The sequence below is a fragment of the Desmodus rotundus genome, chromosome 4 (genome assembly GCF_022682495.2).
Source record: "Desmodus rotundus isolate HL8 chromosome 4, HLdesRot8A.1, whole genome shotgun sequence".
Classification (NCBI taxonomy): domain Eukaryota; kingdom Metazoa; phylum Chordata; class Mammalia; order Chiroptera; family Phyllostomidae; genus Desmodus; species Desmodus rotundus.
Window position 1 is genome coordinate 114,782,150 of NC_071390.1, and position 12,283 is coordinate 114,794,432.

The window sequence follows — 12,283 nt, forward strand, 5'->3', positions numbered from 1 at the left end:
GTAGGAAATGATTAGAGTAAAGGGTATGAGTATTTTTAGGACTCTTGATATAATACCGACAAACTGATTTTTAAAAAAGGATTTTACCAATTTACACATCATCCGGAGTACACGAAAGGGCTTGTTTTTGTGCAGATGTACCCTAGAGTTAACTATTATTTTTTAAATCTTTACTAACTTGATAAAAAATGAAATCACATGTAAATAATCATTTTTGTCACTTGTGTGTTTGGAATTGTTTACATGTATTTTTTGTTAATGTGTACTCCTATGAATTGTCTTTTGCTCATTTTTATTGATGCAAGGCATTTATCACTCTACATTTTAAAAGCTTTTAATATATTTTACCACTGCTTTTTTAATGGTTTAATTTCTCAAATTTTGACCAAAAAATGTTTACATTTCATATAATTCAATCTATTGATCTTTCCCTTTTTAATTTCTTCCACTGATTTTTTTTTAATCACAGTGGTTTTTGTTTTTTGTTTTTTCTACTCTGAGATCCCTTGTATTTTCTTTTGAATTTTTTTTTTATGGTTTCATTTTTACATTTCCCCCTAATCTATCTGGAATTCATTTTGACATGTATTACCTTTGATGGTGGAAGCCAATACAACTTGAGACTTCTCCCAGGTAGTCTATTTCCCCACCATCATTCGTCAAGCAATGCACTAAATAAATTAATCCCTTTAGCAATGGTTTGAAAAGTTCCTTTGTCAGGTACCCTTGTTGTGTGTTCTGGGGTCAGCTTCATGGCTGGCTTTTCTGTTCTGTTTATCTGCGTTTTACTATTTATGCCTCAGCTGCTGACATTTTACAATACACATGTGAGAACTTTTCATGTTTTCAGAGATCTTTTGTGCATGTCTTTCACAAGTAACTCTCTTTGAAAAATAAGGACAACCTATTTCTCTCCTCTCCTTTCTCCTAGTTATCACTCATGAAGAAGAGAGCCAGTCATGGAAAAGATAGCTGTGCTGAGGAAGCTGTCAGGACTAAGTCTAAGAAAGGACCCTGGGGTTCTGTGCCTTTTTTTGGAGAAAAATATTAAAAATAAAAAGTGTGATCTGGTTATTATAGTGCAACACCCATTGAATGGGAAGAAATGAAAACTATGTGGTAGTGAAATCTTAATATGAGATTGCTTTAATTTTTTTTTTGATGGAAATGTGTATTAACCTCAAGGAAACCTGAATCTGTAAACAAAGCTGAGACCTGGAGGTAGAAAGTTATGATATTTGGAGCTTTACTTTCTTGAACCGAAACCTTTTGTGACGAGTGGTGAATCTGTAGAAGCAGAAGTAAGTTCACTTATTCTATATTCTATTCTTAAGAAATAATGCATGAATCACTGGCTTTATCTTGAACGTGGTCTCATAAGGCTCAAATTCTCCTCTAACGTGGGACTGTAACGCCTACCACCTACACAGCATCCTCAGTGTGGGATCAACTGTCAAGGATTTAGGGAGGTTTGATTCTTCATCTGCGTATAAAACATTGCAAATCACCTTGATGTGTAGCCTCTGCTGTCATCACAAGTCACATCACGGCTCAGACCAACCAGCCTACTTGATCGGAACATGGTGCCAATGAGGCCCAGGCCATTCATTCTCCCAACACGCCCCCTCAGCTAGCCTGGGGAGAGGAATACCCTGGCTCACAAGCAAGCTGAGGAAGCTGCCAGTCAGCACAACCCATTGCCATCGCTAGGTAACAAGCAAGGTGGCCACCGCTTAAGTAGAGGTAAGTCAGTCTGCCTCAGCTGCTCCGTTTCGAGCTCTTGCAGGACAAGGTCTGTGCTTCAGTTATTGCTGTGCTATCAACGCTTGGCACCTGACAGTCAGTCAGTACATGTTTCTTGAATGAATGAATGAATTGCAACATTCAAAAGACAGTCTGTTACCAGGGGACTCAGCTAAGTAGTAGTCAGTGTTGGTTAAACTCAGGATCTTAGCAATGTGAACGCTTTCACTTGGCCTACATGTAGATGAGTCCCTCGGTCTAGCTATGTACTTTGAAAAGCCCAAAAAGAATGTGTGGTGAGCAGCATCACACCCTCGTGTTTCTGGAGCTAGAGAGGCAGCCTTGCATATTTCTCTGTAGACGAGGAAACAACAACAGGAGCGGGGCGAGGCTGCGCATGGCCGCAAGCACACCGACGTGCCACTGTAGACAAACACTGGTCTGGGAAGACAGACCCTCATCTCGTTTTCTATGCATTTTCTCTGGGTTGTGTTTTCAAGGAAATGGATGTTCCTGAGGAATGTCTAAAAATGAGGAAATTGGCTACATCTAACCTTCTTTCCGGCTCTGAAATTGTATGAATTCAGGACAGCTTGACTTTTCTAGAAATGGCCATGTTAAAAAAAAGCAGCAGTCCTGCGCAGGGAACCAGCCCTCTTCTACTGCGATGCGGTTTTCCTTCCTTCACCTCCACTTCCTCACTGCCTCATACCCTGGGCCAGTGCGTGCATGGCCCCGGCGCGCACCAGTCACTGGGCGCTGGCCATTATGCAAGCGCTGTGGGTACAGAGGGGAAAGATTTCAGAGACCAGTACAACTCCATTAAATCAGAAGGAAGACTGTTCACAGTCTGATTTCATCTTAATCCCAGAATTTTTTAGAAAAGGATGAAACCTCGGCAAACAGAAGGCTGCCTAGAACGGGAATCATATTCCCTAACAGAGGGAAAGTATGGGGCCACTTTAATAAACCAGGAATAAGACAGGGACCTACTATTTACTGTAGTCTGGAAAGAAATGCATCTGAGGCACCCAAACTCACCAAACCAGTTTACCTTTAACAGCCCTGGTCCTTGTTTATGTTATGCATTTGTCAGATCTTTAAAGAAATTGTTTTGTTAAGTAAACACAGGAAAGCTTCAACTCAGTCACTGTGAATTCCCAATTAGAAGTGTCGAAGCTTAATGAAACTGCACTACAGATTGAAATTTATCTTTTTATAATTTGCTGTAAGACTTGGGCACAGAGCCAGCCCTGGTTACCCACTGCTACGGCCATCCATCGTTTTGTTGCTTCTCTGAGGCTAATGTTTAACCTCGGTCTGATTCGTCCCCTGGATTCCCAGGCTCCTAGGGTTGCATTGCCATCCCCCCACACCCGGAGCTGCTGTAAACTCTCAGAATGCAAATTAATTTCAATATTGGCTTAAGTAAAATAAATAAATACCATAAGTAATGGATTCCAGAAACAAATAGGAGTTTAAAAAATCGCCCTGTTGTTTGGATTAGCCCACAGCACCCCTCCCCCGCCCCTTTACCCCTGCAGAGGACCACAAGGCAGGAGAGACTGGTGGTTAGGAAATCAAGCTTTGGAACTGGATAGAAGTGGGTTTTATCTAGTTTTGCCTATGATTTAACTTTTCTGTGCTTTCGTTTCCTCAGCTGTGAAATTGGTAAGAATGTATATAAAGACCGGGACCCACTGCCCGGGACACAGACAGGCTCATGAAATATAAAAGAGCTATTATAATCATCAGCGATAAAGAACTCCTTATAAGCAGTCATTAAGTGCTTCCCTTATATTCAGAAGGGACAGAAAAAATTAAAGTTGCTTTTCCGTTTCCCAGCTGCTAATATGTGAAAAGAGCTTGGAAAATGCTTTTGTGCAAGGGACAAGTAATAGTTAAAATATTTGATAACCCAAACACCCATTCTGTGAATCGGACCTCCCACATGGGAGCCAGCACTTGAAACAGCACAGTTCTCTCCAGAGAGCCAAGCGTAGGAAGCCACTGGAAACTAGGCCGGTTCAGGTGGATTGTCCAAACGCATCAAACAATTGCTGGAAGCCTGCCAGACCCCCTGACTTGGAGGAATGACACCCCGGACGCATGGAAGACGAGCATTTCAGCCCCAGCTCCTGTGAGGGTGGGAGTGACGTCATTGCCTTGTCACACAGCTCAGCCCCAGGGAGAGCCAGGAGCCCCACCTCCCACCCCATTCCCAGGAGCCCACCCAGACTTGACAAAGGAATATCTAGACAAAAGTTCACAGATATGCTGTCTTTTGGAACTCAAAACACACTTTCCTCAACAAAGGGTGTTACAAATAGTTGTTAGATTTTTTTTTCTGACTAGGTCTACCAAAGACTCCACAGCTAATGCCATGTCGCTAAAGGGGTGGCCCTGGGTTTGAACCCTGGGGCCAGCGGCTTGCTTCCTCAGTTTCAGTAGTTGGGCAGCCAAATAAAGCATTCCCCGTGCCTTAGTTTCCTCTATGTAAATTGGAAATAATAACACTTCTATCTCATTGCATTGCAAGAATTCAGTGAGTTCATTCATATACAGCATTTAGATAGTACCTGGCACGAAGTAGGTGTTCAGTAAACATCAGTTGTCATTACCTTTATCATGAAGGCTATGAGGTCACAGAGCAGGATCACAGCAAGGAGTGTTGGCCTCCAAGGAGAGCGAGGAATTGCACAGAAACCCTGTGGCAAAGAGGAAGGACGTGGGGAACCAGCCTCCCACAAGGCTGTTCATTGAGGACTTTGCAGGTTCCAGGCACAGTGCTAAGTAAGAGCTTACTCATCTCTCACTCTTCCCTACAAAGCATTAAGGGAAGCAGTACTGCAATCACCATCACCTCTCCTTTGTCCATGAGGAAACTGGGACCCAGAAAGGCAAAGGAATTATTTAATTAACACCACTGGTCTCATTCCCTTTTTCTACCAATGCATCTCTTCAACTACCTCTCTTCAGGTCTGGGCCTAGAAAATAGTAGTTGCCTTACGAAGAAGAGTGTTTCTCAGTAACTTTCATGTCAAGAAAAACACCAACAGCCTTCACACCACAGGAGGAAAAGGCTGAAAACATGAGCCCCAGTTACAATCCTTCCCTCACTCTCCAAGACACATTTATTTTCCAGAGCGTTTAGGCAGCGCTTCCTGGGGAGGGGGCTACTTTGCCCCATTCTCACTAGAACATTCTCTGCACACTGCCACTCTATCTCATTGGTTCCTGGATCCATTTCCAGTACCAAAGCCGTGGAAGTTAGGCCAAGAGCCCAGTGGGGTAACTGCTGTGGTGTCGGATGCGAGATGGGCACTGATATTTCTACTGTTTGTGAAAATTGAGTCTGCTTCTGCTTGTGAAGACAGTTCGGAAAGGAAGACACTTGCACTGCCCCGGAGCGTCAGGGGAACAGCCGTCCGCATTGCCACACTCAGAGGCAAGGGCGAACCTGGTAAACGCTTAACCACTGCGGGAGAGAGGAAGAGGCCACCTGTGGGTGGTCACCATGATTTTTTTTTTTCCTCAGTCGGGGCTGGAAAGTTCAGCCAGGAAAAGCTGGATGGAGTTGGGGTGGACAGATGGGCAAGACCTTCTGCGCGGCAAGGGAAAGCCCCATCCCCTGTGGGGAAAGCCGAAGGACCAGCCTCAGCCCTCTGCTGGAGGATGTCATGGCAGCAAGAATGTCACTGATCCAACAAGACACAGAAGAGAAAGACAGAGGAGCAGCAGATACACTGGGAACTAAAATGCATTAACAGCCAATTAGAATCCAAAAACTGAAGCAAGTAAAAGTCCTAGGTGTTCGGTGTCACACAGCACACCTGGTTTACCGAAGTTAGCAAACACGCACTGAACACCTATGAAGGGTCGGCACTTGGGGTGTTTGCAAGAGTTTATTGGCTGCAAACTCGTGATTCACAGAAACATCTTCACTCTGGGACAGAGGCAGAATCTTCTTCACCGGACAGAACAACTCACCTTCAAGTCCAGCTCCGCTTAAAGGCAGAGGTCCAGCCAATGTTTCTTAGAAGTCAAATGCTTTGCTGTGGAGGTGGAAGTCTCTAACCTGCAGATTCTGAGGGAGTTCAAATGTTGACAAATGGATATATTGTTTTGCTCCTAATGGGCATATTGTTACTCTTCTCGTGGTTTAATTTGCCTTTTAAAAGTTTCCAGTTGTGTGCATTGCCATGGTTGCAAGGAAAACATCTTTAAATCCTTGAGACTCAAATTCAAGTCAAGTCAAGAAACTTTCCTATTTAATACAAGAACATTTGTCAGGGAAGTGCCCTGGCTCCCAGTCTGAATTCCCTTCGTAAACTGGAGAATTTTCTCAAGGCAGATTACCGTGTGTTGGACTGTGAAATCGCTGCCTCATGCGGGCTTGCTTTATTTATTTATTTGTTTGTTTGTTTAATAAGAAGTTCTCATTCCTCAGTGCACTTCACAAAAACTACACCAGTTTTGCAAGCATAAGTGCACCAAAGGTCCTATGTATGCTACTAACAAAGTTTCACTTTTTCTTTTTCAGTAAAAAGAGCAGATCATATAGACACCGCATTCATTTAGGATCATTTTATTTGTAAAATACTCTGCATTAGTAGTAATAGAACTAGTGGAGGAAGATGTTTTATTCAAGGAAACCTGCACTGAAGTATTTGCCGTCGGAAGATTGCTCCATCAGATCTCCTCACGCCTGACCAGCTGGCATTTGGGTGAGGAGGGAGCAAAAAAGATCAAACCCTTGCTTTAAGGATCTAAAATTTGTACATGGGATCCAAACTATTCTAATAAATACAGTAAAATAATGCAATCCTTAATTTTTTAAAAAACCTCCCTAGAATTAGTCTTATTGATAATTAAAACTAATAAAATGAATGGTCTTATTAGTCTTATTGAAACAGGCGGCTTACTCAACTTAAAGTTTTGTTCAACTTGATCCTTCCAGAAGTTGCCCAAGTGGATCCACTGTACACTTTACTTGGTTGAATTGTTGAGACAATAATTTATTCATCTACCTATTCAATACTTATCCAGTATTTGTTATTGGTCAGACACCTCACTAAGTGCTGAAGATTTCGCAGCAAACAGGCAATCCTGTGGCTCGTTCTGATGGGCAGGTCATGCTGACATCCTCGGCAGTGAGGTTGGGGTAGCCATGGGACAGTGTTAAGATAGTTTCTCCCCACCTGACAGTCAAGCACAGGTTGGAAAGATGGCCATGTGTCTGAGACACACAGAAATGGGACCATTTTCTTTCCCGAGACCATCTTCTTTCTTATTAGCTTACCCCAGCCTTCTCCGACAGCACCTCTAACACCAGAAGGAGATGATCCTATTTCTACCTCTGAAAGCTCCAACTTTCCTCCTGGTGTTTCCACTCAGTGAAATCCCTCTCTGGAGGCCAAACACCACTTGATGAAGCCTGAGGCAGACCAAGCTTAAGATCCTGGAATTTAAGCGTTTCAGAGAGGAAATTCACACTGTTCCTTTGGGAAAGGAGAAATATCCAGAAGGAACTGTCTGAGGAGACGTCAGGCTGCCCTGGTTCAGCTCAGTGCTTTCCACTTCCTGGTGCCAGAGCCACAGTCCTCTTAGGTACTAAGTCTGCTAGCAAAGGCGCATTCTAGAGCACATTGCCCTTACAAGGACCCCTCCTCTTCGACTCACTGTTCTTCAAGGCCAGTGAAAGTTGGGTCCAGCCTGGAGTCTGGAGACAGATCACAGTGCATCCCTGAGGTCCCCCTGCTTCCATTCTTCCACTGAAGCGCCTGTCTGAAGCTCTCAGCTGCATGCTGTCAACTCCTTGCAGCTGAGAGTGTTGAGCACCTATTACATGCAGGAAGTGTGCTAGGAGGTTGACAGAGTAGGAGTGGGGGAGACTGAGGAGAAGATAATGAGGCCCAATTTTTATAGGTTCAGTAATAAGTATATGACAAGTTCTGCGGGAATGCAAGGGCATGCGTGATCACCTTCTGAACAGGTCTTTAAAGGGAGGGGAGAATTCTGTGGATGGGGGTTGGGGTTGCAACATTCCAGGCAGAGGGAACATCAAAAGTGAAATAACAGAGATGACAATGCACATGATGCTGAGGGCAATCAACACCTGAGTCCATTCAGGCTGTTGTGACAGAATGCCATAAACTGGGTGGCTTAACAACAGAAATTTACTTCTTACAGTCCTGCAGGCTTGACGTCCGAGATCAAGGCACCGCCACATTTGGTGTCTGGTGAGGGTCCCCTTCCTGGTTCATAGATGGCTGTCTTCTCCCTGTGTCCTCTCCTGGTAGAAGGGAGGAGGCAGCTCTCTGAAGTCCCTGCTATGAGGGCACTAATCCCACTCATGAGAGCTCCACCCTCATGACCTAGTCACCTCCCAAAGCCCTCCCCTCCCCCCACCTCCGCCACAGTATCATCACCTTAGAGTCACATTTGGATGTGTGCATCGGGTGGGGGGTGGGCACAAACATTCCATCCACAGCTTACTGTGACCATGTACAATGTTGGGGGATGCTGCAGGAATGAGAGTAAAGAAGGTGGTGACACATGGACAGGCTCTGCACATGACAGGCTAAAGAAGGATCACACACATTGCAAATGGGGAAACTGAGGTTCATCATCATTACACTTGTCACCTAAGTTCACTCTCACAGGAACTGGATGTGGGAAAGAAATCTACCTTTCTCCTTCTTGCTAGGGCAGGAATGAAGACACAGGAACTATCCCAAGCTAGAAAATGTTGAAGTCTTCAGTGATCAGCAGTATCCATGCCCTAGTGCCTGCAACCTGCTCCTGACCCAGGAGAGAGCAGAACCGCCTTTGGGAGGTACTTGTTGACACACTCAGCCCCATCACCAGAACAGCCTGGAAACCCAGCTGCTCTTTGCTGTGGATTCCATGGATCTAGGCTCGTTCACAGGTTAAAACCCTCCACTCCATCTACAATCCTCTCAGTGGAGAGCTGGCAGCTTGCACTGTGTGAGTTTGCAGTCTGGGACCAAAGAGAACCTCTTCCTCTGTGCAGGCCCTCACTCTGGGATAATAACTGAGGGCTTATCAGAATTACAGAAATTACCCTCCAGTCCTTAGGATCCCAACCACATTACAACCAAATTGTGTTTGATAAACTACAGACTTCATAAGATCCTTGAGAATAGCTGAGCAAAATGGATTAATAAGGTCAAGCCAGTGATCAGAACTCAAGCGGGGTTCCATTGTAGGTCACTTTCATCAAAATTCTCCTTAGTTTTTTAAAAATTATATTTTATTGATTATGATATTACAGTTGTCCTGATTTTTCCCTCTTTGGTCCCCCTCCACCCAGCAACCACACTCGTTCAGTAATCCCCCCACCACTGTTCATGTCCACGGGTCATGCGTGTTACGTTCTTTGGCTACTCCATTTCCTATACTGTACATCCCCATGGCGATTCTGTAACTACCTCTTTGTACTTCTTAATCCCCTCACTCTTCACCCACTCTCCCCCTGCCCCTCCCATGTGGCAACCATCAAAATGCTGCCTGTATCCATGATTCTTCCTCTGTTCTTCTTGTTTGCTTAGATTGTTTTTTAGATTCAATTGTCAATAGATGAATATTTATTGCCATTTTATTGTTCATAATTTTGATCTTTTTCTTAAGTACTTTTAACATTTCATATAATAATGGTTTGGTGATGAACTCCTTTAGTGTTTTCTCATCTGGGAAGGTCTTTATCTGACCTTCCATTCTAAATGATAGATTTTCTGGGTAGGGCAATCTTGGCTATAGGTCCCTGCTCTTCATGACTTTGAATATTGCTTGCCTAAGTAGAATAATCTCTTCTAGACTACAAAGTCTCTTTTGAGAAATCAACTGACAGTTTTATGGGAACTCCCATATGGGTAACTAACTGCTTTTCTTTTGCTGCTTTTAAGATCCTCTCTTTATCATGATGAACCTTTGGCATTTTAATTATGATGTGTCTTGGAGTGGGTCTCTTTGCATCCACCTAGGTTGGGACTCTGTGTGTTTCCTAGACTTGCATATCTGTTTCCTTCACCAAATTAGGCAAGTTTTCTTTCATTATTTTTTCAAATAGATTTCCAATTTCTTGGTCTTACTCTTCTCCTTCTGGCACCCCTATGGTGCGAATGTGGGACCTCTTGAAGTTGTCCCAGAGACTGTTTATACAACCCTCTTTTAATTATTTTTTCTTCTTATTGTCCTGATTGGGTATTTTTTGCTTCTTTATGTTCCAAATCGTTGATTAGATTCTTGGCTTCATCCACTCTACTCTTGTTTCCCTGTAAATTGTTCTTTATTTCCATTAGCGTATCCTTTGTTTCTGACTGGATCTTTTTTGTGCTGTTGAGGTCCTCACTAAGTTCCTTGAGCATCCTTACAACCAGTGTTTTGAACTCTGCATCTGATAGATTGCTTATCTCCATTTTGTTTAGCTCTTTTTCTGAAGTTTTGATTTGTTCTTTCATTTGGGCCATGTTTCTTTGTCTCCTTGTTTTGTCAGCTTCTCTGTGTTTGTTTCTATGTATTAGATAGAGCTGCTTTGACTCCATTCTTGGTAGTGTGGCCTAATGTAGTAGGTGTCCCATAGGGTCCAGTGGCACAGATCTCCCCTATCACTCAAGGTGGGTACTCAAGATGCACCCTTCATGTGGGCTGAGTAAACCCTCCTCTTGTAGTTGAGACTTGGTTGCTGTTGGCAGATCAATAGAAGGGATTTACCCAGGCCAGTCAGTTGCAATGACTGGCTGTGACCACTTACCATCAATCTCCACTCTCTGTGGAGGATCAGCTGTGCAGGGGCAGGGTGGTGGTTCTCTGACATGGTCTGTGGCTGTCCACTGGGTGTGCTGGCTCTGAGGTTTCCCAGGTGGTGCAGGCCATGGTCAACCCCCACCTGTGATTTGCCTGAGGCCACCCTGCCTGGGCTATAAAGCAATCTGAGAAGGCTGCTACTTGTGCTGGGTTTGGAGATTCCCAGGCAAAGCCCAGCTGTGAATCTAGTCTGGCTGCTGCTTGTGCTGGGTCTGAGGCTCACTGAGGCCAGCTGTTGCTTGTTTGAGAAGAATTAGGAATTTGTGAAGCATGAGCCAAGACCAGTCATTCATATTGAAAAGCAGCTCAGGTGGGGCTGTAAATTGGGTGAGCATAGTCTCTGGGATTTCCAAAGCAGGTCAAACAATGTTAGTTAGCCAGGTTGATGGAGTGTCAGGTATGACACCAGCTTGCCAGCACTGAGGGGAGAGGGTATAGAAAAGGGACAATGGCCTCTGCTCGCCTTGATGCCAGACACTTCAGTTCCTCCCTGTATACCACTGGTGACTTTCAAGCTGCTGCCCTGGTGCTAGAGCTCAGAGGGAGTGATTCTGAATAGGTCCATGTGTGGGTTCTTTAAGAGGAACTGCTTGAGGCTCCAGCAGTTTCTTCCACCAACTCATTCCCCACTGGTTTTTGCAGCCAGAAGTTGTGGGAACATATCTTCCTGGAACTGGTACCCTGGGCTGGGTGGCCTGCGGTGGGCCTGGGACTCCTCACTCCTGAGATATCCCTTCCAAATTTTTATCCACCACACATGGGTGAGAGATCAACCCATTCTGCATCTGTGTTCCTTCTGCCAGTCTGGATGGATGTGGTGTCGGAGTTGTCAGAGTTGTAATTCTGTAGTTGTCAGACTTCATTCAACCCGATTTCTGATGGTTCTGAGTGGTGGTCGTTCTACATTTCTGTTGTAATTCTGAAGTGGTTTAGTGAAGCAGCGAGCCACGTCTGCCTATGCCACCCTCTTGACTGGAAGTTCTTCTCAGTTTTAGCACTACTCCTCTAAAGCATTTGTGACCACCAAGCCACCTCCTGCTCTAAGTTGTTGAGAGCACAGTGTTCAAACCCTACCTCCATCACTGCCTCTGCACTTTAGACAAATCACTCTGTTCTTAGGCTACCAATTTTCCTTCCCAAACTCCGCAGGGGGTGCTAGGACCTATCTCCAATGATTACTGTGAGGACCACATGAGATGATTTAGGAACAAGGGCTTGTAAAATCTCAAACATAACATAAAATGTTAGTTATTATACTATTAATTATTACCAGTGGCTCAAGTCTCATTAGACACCCAATGTTTTCAGTTTTGTGTTAAGGGAAGGACCCATCCTCATTCTCACTGGTGAAATCCAGAAACATTATATAAAGCTCTTCTTGTTTCCAGTTAACAGTCCCAGGTTTGCATCGGATGGCACTGATACAGGTTTGCTTTTTTTGGTTTCTGTTTTTGGCAGAACTTCTAAGTCCAAAGTACAATTCAGCATGAACAAAGGCCTGGCTCTGACCCAGTATATTAATCAATGAATTAATTCTTCCCCCATCCATTAACCTTGGTCTTGAAGCAGTGACTTAGCATTGGAGGATTCAAGAACTCTTAAGCTATGTGAGATGCCTTGAGGACTAACATAAAAAGCAAGCAGCCCTAAGTCTCCTGAAAAAGGAGAGGCCGAAGTGACTAGTGATCTCAGTGCTGTCTGGCCACCTTTG

General features: G+C 44.2%; 1 protein-coding gene across 1 annotated transcript in view; it reads right to left on the reverse strand.

Annotated features, from left to right (window-relative positions):
• The window catches only part of CAMK1D (calcium/calmodulin dependent protein kinase ID), a 456,788-nt gene that overhangs the window by 427,381 nt on the left and 17,124 nt on the right, over positions 1-12,283 (reverse strand). The window lies entirely within an intron of this gene.